Genomic DNA, 13,294 nt, shown 5'->3' on the forward strand with positions numbered 1-13,294 from the left:
GCATCCATGGGGTCGTTCCGATAGCTCCCAAGTTCCATTAGAAAGAATCGAGTCCATCTCATTATGGACAGCTTCTTTCCAGTCATCTCGCATCCGGAGATGCATATGCCTCCGCAATGGACGTGGGAGTATCATCCACAAGGTACACAATGAAATCATCACCAAAGGATTTTTCAATCCTTCGTCTCTTGCTCCGTTTAGGAGCTTCATTGTCATCCTTCTCAGTAACATTCTCATGTGATTGTTCAAAATACTCATTAGATGTACTAGACTCAGGAATTATCTCAGTAGAAATTCTAGCAATGCTATGCATATCTTTCATAGGAAACATATTCTCAAAAAATGTTGCATCACGAGATTCCATAATAGTATCAACATGCATATCAGGTACCTCGGATTGAACTACTAAAAATCTATATCCTACACTCCGAGGAGCATAACCTAGAAAGATACAATCCATCGTCTTTGGTCCAAGTTTGCGCTTCTTAGTAATTGGAATATTGACTTTCGCCAAACATCCCCATGTGCGCAAATACGAAAGTGATGGTTTTCTCCCAGTCCACTCCTCGTAAGGGGTTTTATCTTTATTCTTGTTAGGAACTCTATTCGGGACATGACATGTAGTCAGCAAAGCCTCCCCCACCATGCCTTTGATAAACCAGCGAGTGGCTAACATGGAATTCACCAAGTCGGTCGGCGTGCGGTTTTTCCTCTCGGCAACCCCGTTTGATTGGGGTGAATAGGGAGGCGTCCTCTCATGAATAATGCCATGTTCCTCACGAGAATTCATCAAAGATTTTAGGAAAATATTCGCCACCACGATCCGACCTAAGACGCTTGATCTTTCTCTCTAGTTGATTTTCAACTTCGGCCTTATAAATTTTAAAGTAGTCTAAAGCTTCATCTTTAGTTCGCAACAAATAAACATAGCAAAATCTAGTCGCATCATCAATCAATGTCATGAAATATCTCTTTCCACCTTTTGTCAACACACCATTCATCTCGCATAGATCGGAATGTATGAGTTCTAGAGGTGCCAAGTTTCTCTCCTCGGCCGCCTTATGGGGCTTCCGAGGTTGCTTTGATTGCACACAACTATGGCACTTAGAACCTTTGGCAATGGTGAATTTCGGAATTAAACTTAAACTGGATAGCCGAGACATTAAACCAAAATTAATGTGACATAAACGAGAATGCCAAACACTCGGTATCATCACTAACATTGCCACAAATATGGTTCACGGACTTATTACTGAAATCGAAAGCGAAAAGCGGAACAAGCCTCCGCACTCATAGCCTTTACCAATAAATTGTCCAAACTTGGAAACAACTACTTTATTCGACTCTAAAACAACCTTAAACCCATCTCTCGCATAGAAGGGAGCCGCTAACGAGATTCTTGTTCATAGTAGGGACATGCCGCACGTTCCTCAGTCGCACGATCTTCCCGAAGTGAACTTCGGATCTACCGTGCCAACACCACGAACAGAAGCATGTGACCCATTCCCCATCAAGACGGAAGAATCCCGGGCGACCCGGTAAGAAGTGAACATGGATATGTCAAGCACACACATGAACATTAGCACCCGTATCAATCCACCAACATGGAGATTGAAATACCGAAAGAACATAGAAGAGATTACCGTACCCATCAGCATTGCTAGCGGTCACCGTGTTGACTTGCCTCCCTTTTTCTTGCGGTCTGCCCTCTCTGGACAGTCCTTAGAAAAGTGGCCAGCCTCTCCACGGGTAAAGCAGCTCGGATCTCGCTTTGTTTATCATCTTCTTCTTCTTGAAGGTTGTAGTCTTCATAGGCTTATTGAAGGAGGGCTTGTTATTCCCTTTGTTCTTGCCGTAGGGTTTCTTCTGCACCATGTTGGCGCTAGACCGACCCTCTCCTTTCTCGCATTATCCTTAGCCCGAGCTTTCTCCTCAACATCAAGAGACGCTATCAGATTTTCAACCGATATCTCCTGTCTCTTGTGTTTGAGAGTTGTGGCAAAGTTCCTCCATGAAGGGGGCAACTTAGCGATGATGCATCCAGCCACAAACTTGTCGGGTAAGGCACACTTAAGGAGTTCAAGCTCTTTCGCAATGCACCGTATCTCATGAGCTTGTTCGACTACGTAACGGTTGTTAACCATCCCGATGTCATGGAAGCTCTCCATGATGTACGGTTCATCTGCCTGCATCGGTTGCACCGAACTTAGCATTCGAGTGCATCCCGAGCTCTTTACCGTCCGTTAAGTGCATGTACACATCACACGTACGATCAGCAAGAATACTTAGAACGCATCCGACGAAGAGAGTATTGTTTTCCTTGAACTTGTTCCGATCTTGGTCAGATATAGTTCCTTCGGGTAAACCATCGAGTAACTCGAACACTTTCGCATGAGTAAGCCGTAGCATGGCCTTATACCGCCATCTCTTAAAGTGCACACCGGTAAACTTATCCGGCCTCGGTGCATCGGAAAAACCAGCCATTGTTAACTCAGGAAATTGCCTACAATTAGGTTTTTGGATTGTTGGATAATTAGGCACAATTTCCATGATTAATTCCAGAACATTAAGCATGACGACAGTAACTACTAACATGTGAAACTCGAACATACTAGATGTAGTGATCAACATGAACAGTAGCATAGCAAACAGTACAACATCCATCGCTAAACGGATCGAGATATGTCGCACGTACCGATCCGGTGGAGGTGTAGCGGATGATGTCGCAGCAGTAACGTTGTTGATGACAACGCTGTTGACGACGGGTCGAAGTAGACGGCGTTGAAGACGACGGTAGGCAGCACCGCCCGACTTGGACGGAAGGCGACCCGTGATGAAGAGCTTGAGCGAGTCGCGCAGCGCTTCCCAAAAACCTACTCCGCCCTCTCCCGTACGTGATCGCAAGGACGAGTGGTTCCGGAGACCTGCTCTCCCGTTCGCCGATGCACGTCGGCTCGCGGGATGGAGTAGGCTACGATGGCGGCGCAACCGAGAGAGGTGGAAACCCTAACTCGTGTATTGGATGTATTTCGCGGTAGCCGGGCAGGAGATTATATAGGCTCGGGAAACCCTAGGCAACGTGGGCCACGCCCACGTCGCACGAACGTTTTGAGTCGGTTACGACATAGCCCACGATCGGGAGCGACCCGAACCGACTAACTGTGACGCGTCCGTCTAGGACTCTGTTCGTTTTCCTGAGCTGCAAAAAGTAAGGAAAGTCTCGGCTCGAGGCTCAATCCACTCACCACGAGCGCGGCGCGTGACGTGTCGAGTCGAGACGAGACGAGCGAGCGAGGAGGAGGAGCGCGCGCGTGTAGCACTCCTTTTCTCACTCACTTACTAGTGGTGGAACAACCCACCTTATAAGGTGGTCTAACTTCCTCCCAACTTTCCATGTGGGACTAAACTTCCCACCTCTTGCCACTCCCTAGTGAGCTGCCACCAACTTGGGCTCAAACTCACAAGGCTGCCACTATGTGGGCTTTGAGATTTATAGGAAAAACTGAAATCTAATTTGGGCCACTAAAAGTGGGCCCAATATTTCAACATGTGTCGACCGTTTCAGGTTCAGCACGGCGACGCGCACGCCCGACGCCCTCCCCCTCGTCCCGTCTCGGTTGTAATCACCAGGGCCGTGCTCCACAGGTGTTTCCGCCATGGCCATGTTGGTGAAGGTCGACTGCTCTTTTTATTTGTTCTTTTGCCGCGCGTCAATTCTGTTTGCAAGATCTACACCGTAGCCCGTCCGGTCCTACCTTTGCGCATCAAACCCATCGGCCCAAGTTCAAATCCCACTCGCGCGTTGCACTTGTTTTTGGGTTTTCGGATGAGCCCACTGACTCGAGATCTACTTCAAATAAACCGGCGCATCCATCCTGTCAAGGTAGAATCAGTAGCCCAACTGGTTCGGCCCTTTTTCCTTCATGTGCGAGATCCAGGGTTCAAAGCCCACCGGATGAGGCAGCAACCTGTCTTGCAGATGCACTTGGTAGCTTCCCAAGAGAAATGCCACGAGCAATAGCACTTGTGACGCACACACAAGAAGAGCCGCCATGGCGACTTTGGCTACATGCCGGTGATTGGCGTTGATGCCGCTCTCCTTCCTCCAGATTCTTCCTTCTTTTCTCAGATCAGCTCCATCCCCTTCTACCCCCTTTAGTGATTTCCTCATCGGGCTCTCCCCTATTCTTCAATTTCCTCACCCTTAAGGAAACCCTAGCTAGCTTATCTTCAGCCGTTCCCCTTCCACCATCCACAGCTTCTCTCTCTCCTTGCTGTCTCAATCTGTAGTTTTCTTCCGAACCATCTTGCTTCTCTAGGTTTTCTTCTGGATTCTGTGTGTGTTTTTTTTCCCCATCCACGAATCTCCATGAGTGCAAACTTACAACAAATTTCCAGAAGTAGGTCTCCACTCGCTGCTTCTAATTATGGCCAAGTGAATACTGGAGCAGGGCTGCATCCTGCTGTTAGTGACGCGCGTACAGTAGCACCTCCTACTGCGGCCTTGAAATTCGTCTGGATGGAATTGCAGGGGTAAGGGACGGAGCCTTCACACTTCCAGAAAAATGGAGTATCTAGCCAGATTGATGTATTCCACAGGGGCCCAGGTAACTTTTGTTTCAGAAACTAGATCATCTAAATGCACTGCTTCTCAGTTGAAGGCTCGTTTCAATATGATTGATAGCTTTGTAGTGCCATCGGAAAGGCTCTCCGGCGGTCTTTGGTTGATGTGGACTGATGAAGTTACTCTCTCAATTAAGTTCTCTAATAGATATCTTATCCTTGCACTTGTTCAACATGTTCCTACTAATGTTGAGTTTGTTCTGGCTTGTGTCTATGGGGACCACACCATCGTTTTACTAATATGATTTGGGATCACATTTCTAGTTTTGTCAATGATAATCTCGGCAAGCCAATTGTTTGTTTAGGTGACTTGAATGACATCTTGTGTGATATGGACACTACCTCTATCAATGTTAATAGGAACCGTATGCGTGCTTTTAATACTTTCATCAAGCAATGTGGTCTTTTTGATTTAGGCTATAGTGGTCCAGCCTATACTTGGACGAACAAAAGGTTTTCTTCTACTCCTATTTTTGAGAGACTAGATCGCTGTCTTGCAAATGCAGAATGGTGTGCTCTTTATCCTAATACTAATGTTTTCAATTTACCTATCATGCTCAGCGATCATGCTCCTATTCTTGTCTCTACTGAGTCAAAATTCCAAAAACCGAGACTAAATTTCAAATTTGTAAATTGGTGGACTTTTGAAGATGATTTTCAAAGTGTTGCAAAAAATGCTTGGTCTTCTACTGTGAATAAATCTTTCCATGCTAGATCAACTAACCTTGCAGGTACTTTGAAAAAATGGTGTAAGAAGAAGAAGCCGATCCAACAACAGCTTGATTCCTTACAAAACCAGATCAATGACATTCAAATGCAGCCGGTGCACCAACAGGACCACAACCTTGAAGCTAAACTGGTATCCCAGTATGAGGTAACTCTGACCAAGCTTACTGAATATTATCGACAACGCGCAAAAAAGCATTGGGCGACCCATGGGGATAGAAACACGGCTTACTTTCATAATGTGGTTCAAAAACGTAAGCGAAGGAATCGTATTGTATCGATTCGTGATGCTCATGGCAATGACCTGTTTGATCCAAATGATATTGCAAATGAATTTGTTCACTATTTCCGCTCCATCTTTACTTCCACTTTTAATAACAATGCTACATATATCCCAAATATGAATTTACAAAATCATGCAGATGACTTCACCTACTCTGTTCCGGCATAGCAGGAAATATTAGGAATACTCAAGGACATGAGAAGAAATGCATCGCCGGGACCAGATGGTTTTAATGTTGGTTTCTATATTTCAGCCTGGGAATGGATAGGAGATGATGTAACAAATATAGTTAAGAGTTTCTACAACTCAGGTATTCTCCCACCACATCTAAATGATACTCAAATTGCTCTTATCCCAAAAAAGCTCCAATGCCTTGTTCCCTCTGACTTCAGACCCATTAGCTTTGTAATGTCATCTATAAAGTTATTGCAAAATCTTTGGCTAATAGGCTCAAAATGCATCTCCCTGATTACATTCACCCCTCTCAACAAGCGTTTATTGAAGGTAGGCGCATTACCAACAATATTATTGTGGCGCAAGAGATAGCTCATTCTTTCTCTCTTGGATCTTGGAAAAGCCATGACTTTATGCTAAAAATTGACCTTGCTAAAGCTTTTGACCGAATAGAGTGGAACTGTATTACTTCAGCTCTTGCACGCAAAGGTATTCACGGTCATTTTATAAAACTTGTGCTTGCTTGCATCTCCTCACCGACTTTTTCAGTAATTATAAATGGTCAGTCATATGCGAAATTTACAAGCTCCAGAGGTATCAGACAGGGTTGTCCTTTGTCGCCGTATCTTTTTGTCCTTGCAGTTAACGAACTATCTTTGAAGTTGCAGGATGCCTTGCAAGCAAACCAGCTCTCAGGTATTGTTCTTAGACCAGGTTGCCCTCCTGTCCACTCCTTAATGTTTGCAGATGATCTTATCGTTTGCGGCAATGCTAACGTGCAAGAGGTTCAAACTATCTCGAACATTTTAAATCAATTTTGTCAGGACTCGGGTCAAATCCCTAACTGGAACAAGTCAGGTATTCTTTTTAGTAAAAATGTTCCTCCTCCAGACCGAGTCAATATTAATAGAATTTTTCCAGCCCCCAATATTGATAACTCCTTTGTTCATTTGGGACACCCTCTCATTCTGCCTGCAAAAGACAGATCTGCAGCTTATGCTTTTATCTACGACAAATTCAAATCAAAACTTTCCAATTATAAAGCCAACCGTTTATCCCATGCAGCTAGACTCACTCTAATCAAATCTGTGTTTGCCTCTATACCTGTATACTACATGTCAAATATCCTTTTCTCAAAAAAATTCCTAACAAAACTGACGGCTATTATTAGGAACTTTTGGTGGACAGGTGTACAGGAAGACCAAACGACAAAAAGCCTTTGTCTAAGAGCATGGGCGGATATATGCACTGACAAAAAAGCAGGTGGTCTAGGTATAAGGAATTTGCAGGCGATCAATCAAGGGCTTATACTCTCTGTAGCATGGAGGCTTGCAAAGGAACCACAGAGTCAGTTAGCTCAAATTTTGAAAGCTAAGTATCATCATGGCACATCTATATGGAGAGCAAAATCTAATGGGTCGAAATCTGCCTTCTGGACAGCGGTTTTAAAGGTGAGACCACTACTTGTTTCAGCAACAACTTATCAAATTGTTGACGGCAATAGTTCAGTTTGGAGCACGCCTTGGTTTCAGGGTTGGGAAGGAATTTACGATAATCTCATAATTCAACAACAACCTTTTTCTTATCCTGCTCAAGTAAAAGACCTTTGGATCCCTGGACAAAAATGTTGGAATGTCAACTTAATAAACTCTTTGTTTAGTCCTGTAGTATGTATGTCAATTCTTCAAACTCCAATTATTGAAACTGCTGGTCAGGATATTCTTGTGTGGAAACTAACCCCTACAGGACAATTTTCTCCCAAAAGTGCATACAAACACTGCTTCAATAATCTCCAACTTCCTCCAAGTCAAAGACCAAAGATTGTTCCTCCACATATTATAGCTTTACTGGACCAGGTGTGGAAGGAGAAACAGATGGCGCCACGGATCCAAACTTTTGCCTGGAGACTTCTCAGGAATGCACTAGCCACAGGTAAAAGAGCAGGTAAGTACTCCAAACACATAAGTGAAAATTGCCCTTATTGTGGAAAACTTGAGGATGAAATGCACCTCTTTTTCTTATGCCCTTTTGCTAAAGCAGCCTGGTACAGTCATCCTTGGTATATTAAAACTGAATGTTTAGCCCAACACCATTACTCGATCCCACAAATGATCCAAGCCCTGCTTACTTCTCATCATCCACAAATAAGCATAAGCTCTCTATATACGTTCTTGTGGTGTATTTGGAAAGCTCGAAACGATGCTCGTTTTTGCAGGAAATTAAGTACCCCTTCTCAAGTTCATGCTGCAGCGATGGCGATCATGCAGGGCTCCAATATGGAATCGAAGTTTCTTCTCGATTGGCGATATAGCCCGCTCTTCAAACTCTAGGGTGCCGCAACATGCTTCTATGCAAGGACAGCAAAGACAGGGTCATACCGACCAACAGATAGCACCCTCGCTGGGAAGAACAATCAATGACATATCCACCATCTCCTGTCCCATCATCTTCTCAGATGCAGCTTGGTCTCCACATCCAGATGGAAGTCTGGTGGCTGCTGGCTTAGGTATTTACATAAAGTTCGGAGGCGATCGACGTTGCTCTCAGCTTTCCATCTCAGCCATATCCCCTCCAACAACTTCTGCTATTCAAGCTGAGGCATTCAGTCTGATGTTAGCATCCCGGATCGCAGAAACACTTCACATCCAGCAGGCTACCTTTCTTGACAGACTGTGCGACATTGGCGACTGCGGCAGCATCGCAAAACATGCTGCGTGTTCCTGGACACTGGTCCATCAGACCACAACTCGCTAAAATTGCTTCTTCAACGGCCTTTGATTCTTCTAGAATATATCATATCAGTAGAGGTTATAATTTCAGGGCTCATCATCAAGCTAAGTTGGCGTTGAAGATTCAGAATGCATCTTTTAGCTACAGGTGTTTAGAGTCAGGCACAGACACTTGCCTAAATGCAGATATAGCTGCAGTTTCATGCATCATGCAATGCAAATTTGTACATGTACGTTGTTGTTAAATCAATGAAGGTTTATGTGTTAAAAAAAAAAAAGCCCACCGGATGCATAAGCCTCAACCTTTTTGTTTTATTTTAAAAACAAATTGATAAAATCATATCTTGCAAACGGTAACTCGGAATACAAAGTGTTATATATGAAAATTAATCAGAAAAATGTGCTGAACATGAATACACCATCCATATGCCTGTTTGCATCTCGCATCATGTCACGCGTTGATAGTTATGCATGTTCACCTAACATATATGCGGAGTATTTCGGACACAGAGTAGGGTTTCCCCGCTCCGTTTAACTTTGAAGTAGCGCATCCCTGCCATGTTTGCCATGCTAATCAACATTTAATATTGCCGGTAGAAAAATAACGCGAACATAATAATTGTTTGTTCGGGGTGCCGACTCCACTTAAATTGGATAAGTTGCCTCGCCGCATCATGTTTGCCATGCCATGCATATCATATCATGATCATGCCGATTCTTTTTTCGTAGTAGTAAATGGTGCATCCGTTGTTTGTTATAGTGCCTTTCTTCTTCACGGATAGGATCACGAAGTGGTGTTGTGAGATACGACAAGTTCTTCTGCAGCTTTTCACAGGCGAGCCCTCTCTCTTCACCTATTTTACTCTCTCCCTCGCACTCGCTATCCTTATGTTGCGATTCTTTATCGAGTCACGTGTCCTATTCCACTTGTTTACCATAATAATCCTATATGTATCATTCCTTACCCATAGCCGTTGCTTGATGTTTGAGCCTTGCGAGTCGTAGGCGTGTTTAGGCTCTGTTGTTTATCTTGATCTGTTATCGGGATAAGTTGGGTTGTTGGGAGGTTATCATATGCTATATCAGTCGTTGGAGATACACATGCTTTATTTAATTGTTAACAACTAAAATTGTAAGCAGAGGCATCTGTGAGCCCCTTTGCGAAAGCATCGGAACTTTGACTCACTAATGTCCCCTAGGACCCGAGTTCTTGTTATCTGTTCCGAGACTGAGCGCTCTAACCACACGTGGGTATGCTTACCGGGTCTCCCCTCGACCACTGCCGGAATCTACTGCTTTGTCCAGTGACCACAACTAGTTTGAATGTTTGTTTGTTTCTCCCGGGCGTGCAAGCATGTTTCTTTGTGGTCAGATGATATGATGTTACTTTTGGGGAAGCCGTGAGTGCCTTGTAACCCCGTTGTCTCTTGCACGCACGTAGGTGCGGTCCGCATTGTTAAGAGGTCATCCTCTAGTGGGCTCTGATCCTCTTAGCCGTTCTCGCAACAGCTAGGTCCGTCTCGGAGAGTCGGCCGAACTCTGATTCGGGTTTAACTTAGTTAGGTGGCTTCCTGGACATTGTTGTAGTGAAGGAGAGTGAGAGTCGTGATATCCACCTGTCGCAAGTGGGTTGAGCGTGCGTGTGGGCACATTTGGGCACCCCTGCAGGGTTACATCTTATCGATAAGCCGTGTCCGCGGTTATGGACGACTTGGAGCTGTATGACTTGATCATAGAACAACTTACACCTTTATGTTGATGCTAATAATTTGCTAATAACTTGCGTAGTAATATAGCATTATTACAATGGCTACCTAATAAAACTTGTCCACTGTTGAGTGCCTTTTACATTGCCTCTTCGCAATTGTTGGAGGGGATATGTGTAATCGGATGGGTTATGTTTGTGTAGTATTTATCTGTTACCTTATGCGCTCTCTTATCTTATCTGAGTAGACGGATGTTGTAGTGTGTCTCTATTGGTTATAGTTTTGCTGCCGCTAAACCTACCATATAGCCCCAGGCGATATATATCTATACTCGCCCGGCGAGCATAGCCATTTCTAGTCTCGCTAAGTACGTGCCGGAGTTCGTTCCTTGGTACTTACTCTCGCCTTTTCCCTTTCTCTTTTGCTTCCTTCCTTTTGTCGGCAACCGATGGCCCGACTTCGACAGGTACAAGATGACGACGTTAGCAAGGTTACCCTTCCGGCTTGGCCTGGGCAGGGTTATGGACGCCATCGTTTATCTTCAGGACTCTTAGTCCAATTTGTATCTTGTCCGTACTCGGACGTATTCGATCTTCTGTATGAATTGGATCTTTGTATTGTATATTTGTATCTTGACTCGTTGGAGTCGCTGTTGTAATATATGTATCTTGTGGGCTCTATTGTAATCCTGTTGTAATGTTACCGCTCGTGTTAATTCCTCTGGCATCACGTGTGTGATTCGTCGCGCACGTCATTGTCGGAGGGCGTCTCTGGATCGATATCGTGCGGATTTTGGCGGGATCGCTGGAATCCTCATGGTACCGGTTCCGGGGCGTCACAATGGTCTTGATTCTCAAGTTGCTGCAAATCTTTATAAAGCTTTTGCTTCTCATTATGAGTTGCCTAAGAAGAACTTTGATAAGTATCATGAACCGTATAAAGATAAAATTGATTCATCTATAAATAAATGTGTTGTTGTTGAAGCTGTTGATCATGTTATTCCTGAAGCTTATATTGAAAAAACTCCTTTCCCTGCTAAAATGAAGGAGTACTCGTTATAAATAGTGCGGTTCATAAAAGTGAAAAGAAACCTATAGAACCTCGAAGAACAAATAAAAGTTGAACCTCGCTGTTGCAATTGTTAAAGATCTTGTGACTCGAAAATGTGGAGGATGGTCATATTATTTTCTGTGAAGATGCCTCTAATATTGTTTCGCATCCTAATAAGTCTAGGAAAGCTAGTGTTCCTATGCTCTCGGTTAGAATTGGTGATCATTGTTATTATGGTTTATGTGATATTGGTGCAAGTATTAGTGCTATTCCTTATGAGCTTTACACGGAGATTATGCACGAAATTGGTTCTTGTGAACTTGAAGATATTGATGTGGTTATTCGGCTGGCTAATAGAGAAACTATCTCTCCAATTGGTATTATTCGAGATGTGGAAGTTTTATGTGGTAAGATTAAATATCCTGCTGACTTTTTGGTACTTGGTTCTGCTTGCTAGTAAATATTGTCCTATCATTTTTGGTAGACCTTTTCTAAATACTTGTGGAGCTATTATAGATTGCAAGAAAGAGAAAATTTTGACTAAATTTGCTGGTGAATCTTATGAGTTTAACTTCTCTAAATTTACCAAAACTCCTTATAAAATTGATTCGCCTAATAGTGATTTTAAAGTTGAACAGTGCGCATCTATTGCTCTTGCTCCTAGTAATCCTTTGCAGCAACATTTGGAGAATAGTGAGAGTGAAGTTTTTAGGGAAGAAAGAGATGAGCTTGATGAAATTTTCCTTCGTCAACCTATTCTTAAGCATGATTTACCGGTGGAAGATTTGGGTACAACACCACCACCAAAGGAAGATCCTGTCTTTGATTTAAAACCATTGCCTGATAATCTTAAATATGCTCATATTGATGATAAGAAAATATATCCTGTTATTATTAGTTCTAAGATTTCAGAGTTTGAAGAAGAAAGGTTATTGGAAATACCGAAGAAACACCGAGGTGCTATTGGCTACACTCTTGATGACTTGAAGGGGATTTCTCCCTCTATTTGCCAACACGCCATTAATATGGAAGATGATGCGAAGCCTGTTGTTGAACCTTAGCGTCGTCTAATTCCTAAGATGAAGGATGTGGTAAGAAATGAGGTATTAAGACTCCTTGAAGCTGGTATTATATATCCTATTGCTGATAGTAGATGGGTTAGTCCTGTGCATTGTGTTCCTAAGAAAGGAGGAATGATCGTTGTGCCTAATGATAATGATGAGCTCATCCCTCAAAGAGTAGTTGTAGGGTATAGAATGTGCATTGATTATCGAAAAGTTAATAAGGTTACTAAGAAAGATCATTACCCTTTACCATTTATTGATCAAATGTTAGAAAGGTTATCTAAAAATACTCATTTTTGCTTTCTTGACGGTTATTCTGGGTTTTCACAAATTCGGTTAAAACTAAAGATCAAGAAAAAACCACTTTCACTTGTCCCTATGGAACTTATGCTTATAGACGTATGCCTTTTGGTTTATGTAATGCTCCTGCTACTTTTCAAAGATGCATGTCTGCTATTTTTCATGGCTTTTGTGAGAGTATTGTAGAGGTATTCATGGACGATTTTTCCGTCTATGGAAATTCTTTTGATAATTGCCTGCGAAACCTTGATAAAGTTTTGCGGAGATGTGAAGAAACTAACCTTGTTCTTAATTGGGAGAAATGCCACTTTATGGTTAATGAAGGAATTGTATTGGGACATAAAATTTCCGATAGAGGTATTGAAGTTGATAGAGCTAAAGTTGAAGCAATTGAGAAGATGCCCTATCCTAGGGATGTTAAAGGTATTCGTAGTGTTCTTGGTCATGCTGGATTTTATAGGAGATTTATTAAAGATTTTTCTAAGATTTCAAAGCCCCTTACTAATCTTCTTCAAAAAGATGTACCTTTTGTTTTTGATGATGATTGTAAGGAAGCTTTTGAAACTCTAAAGAAAGCCTTAACAACTGCCCCTATAGTTGAACCTCCTGATTGGAACTTACCATTTGAAATTATGTGTG

This window comes from Lolium rigidum, chromosome 4 (genome assembly GCF_022539505.1).
Source record: "Lolium rigidum isolate FL_2022 chromosome 4, APGP_CSIRO_Lrig_0.1, whole genome shotgun sequence".
In the NCBI taxonomy this organism is placed as follows: Eukaryota; Viridiplantae; Streptophyta; class Magnoliopsida; order Poales; family Poaceae; genus Lolium; species Lolium rigidum.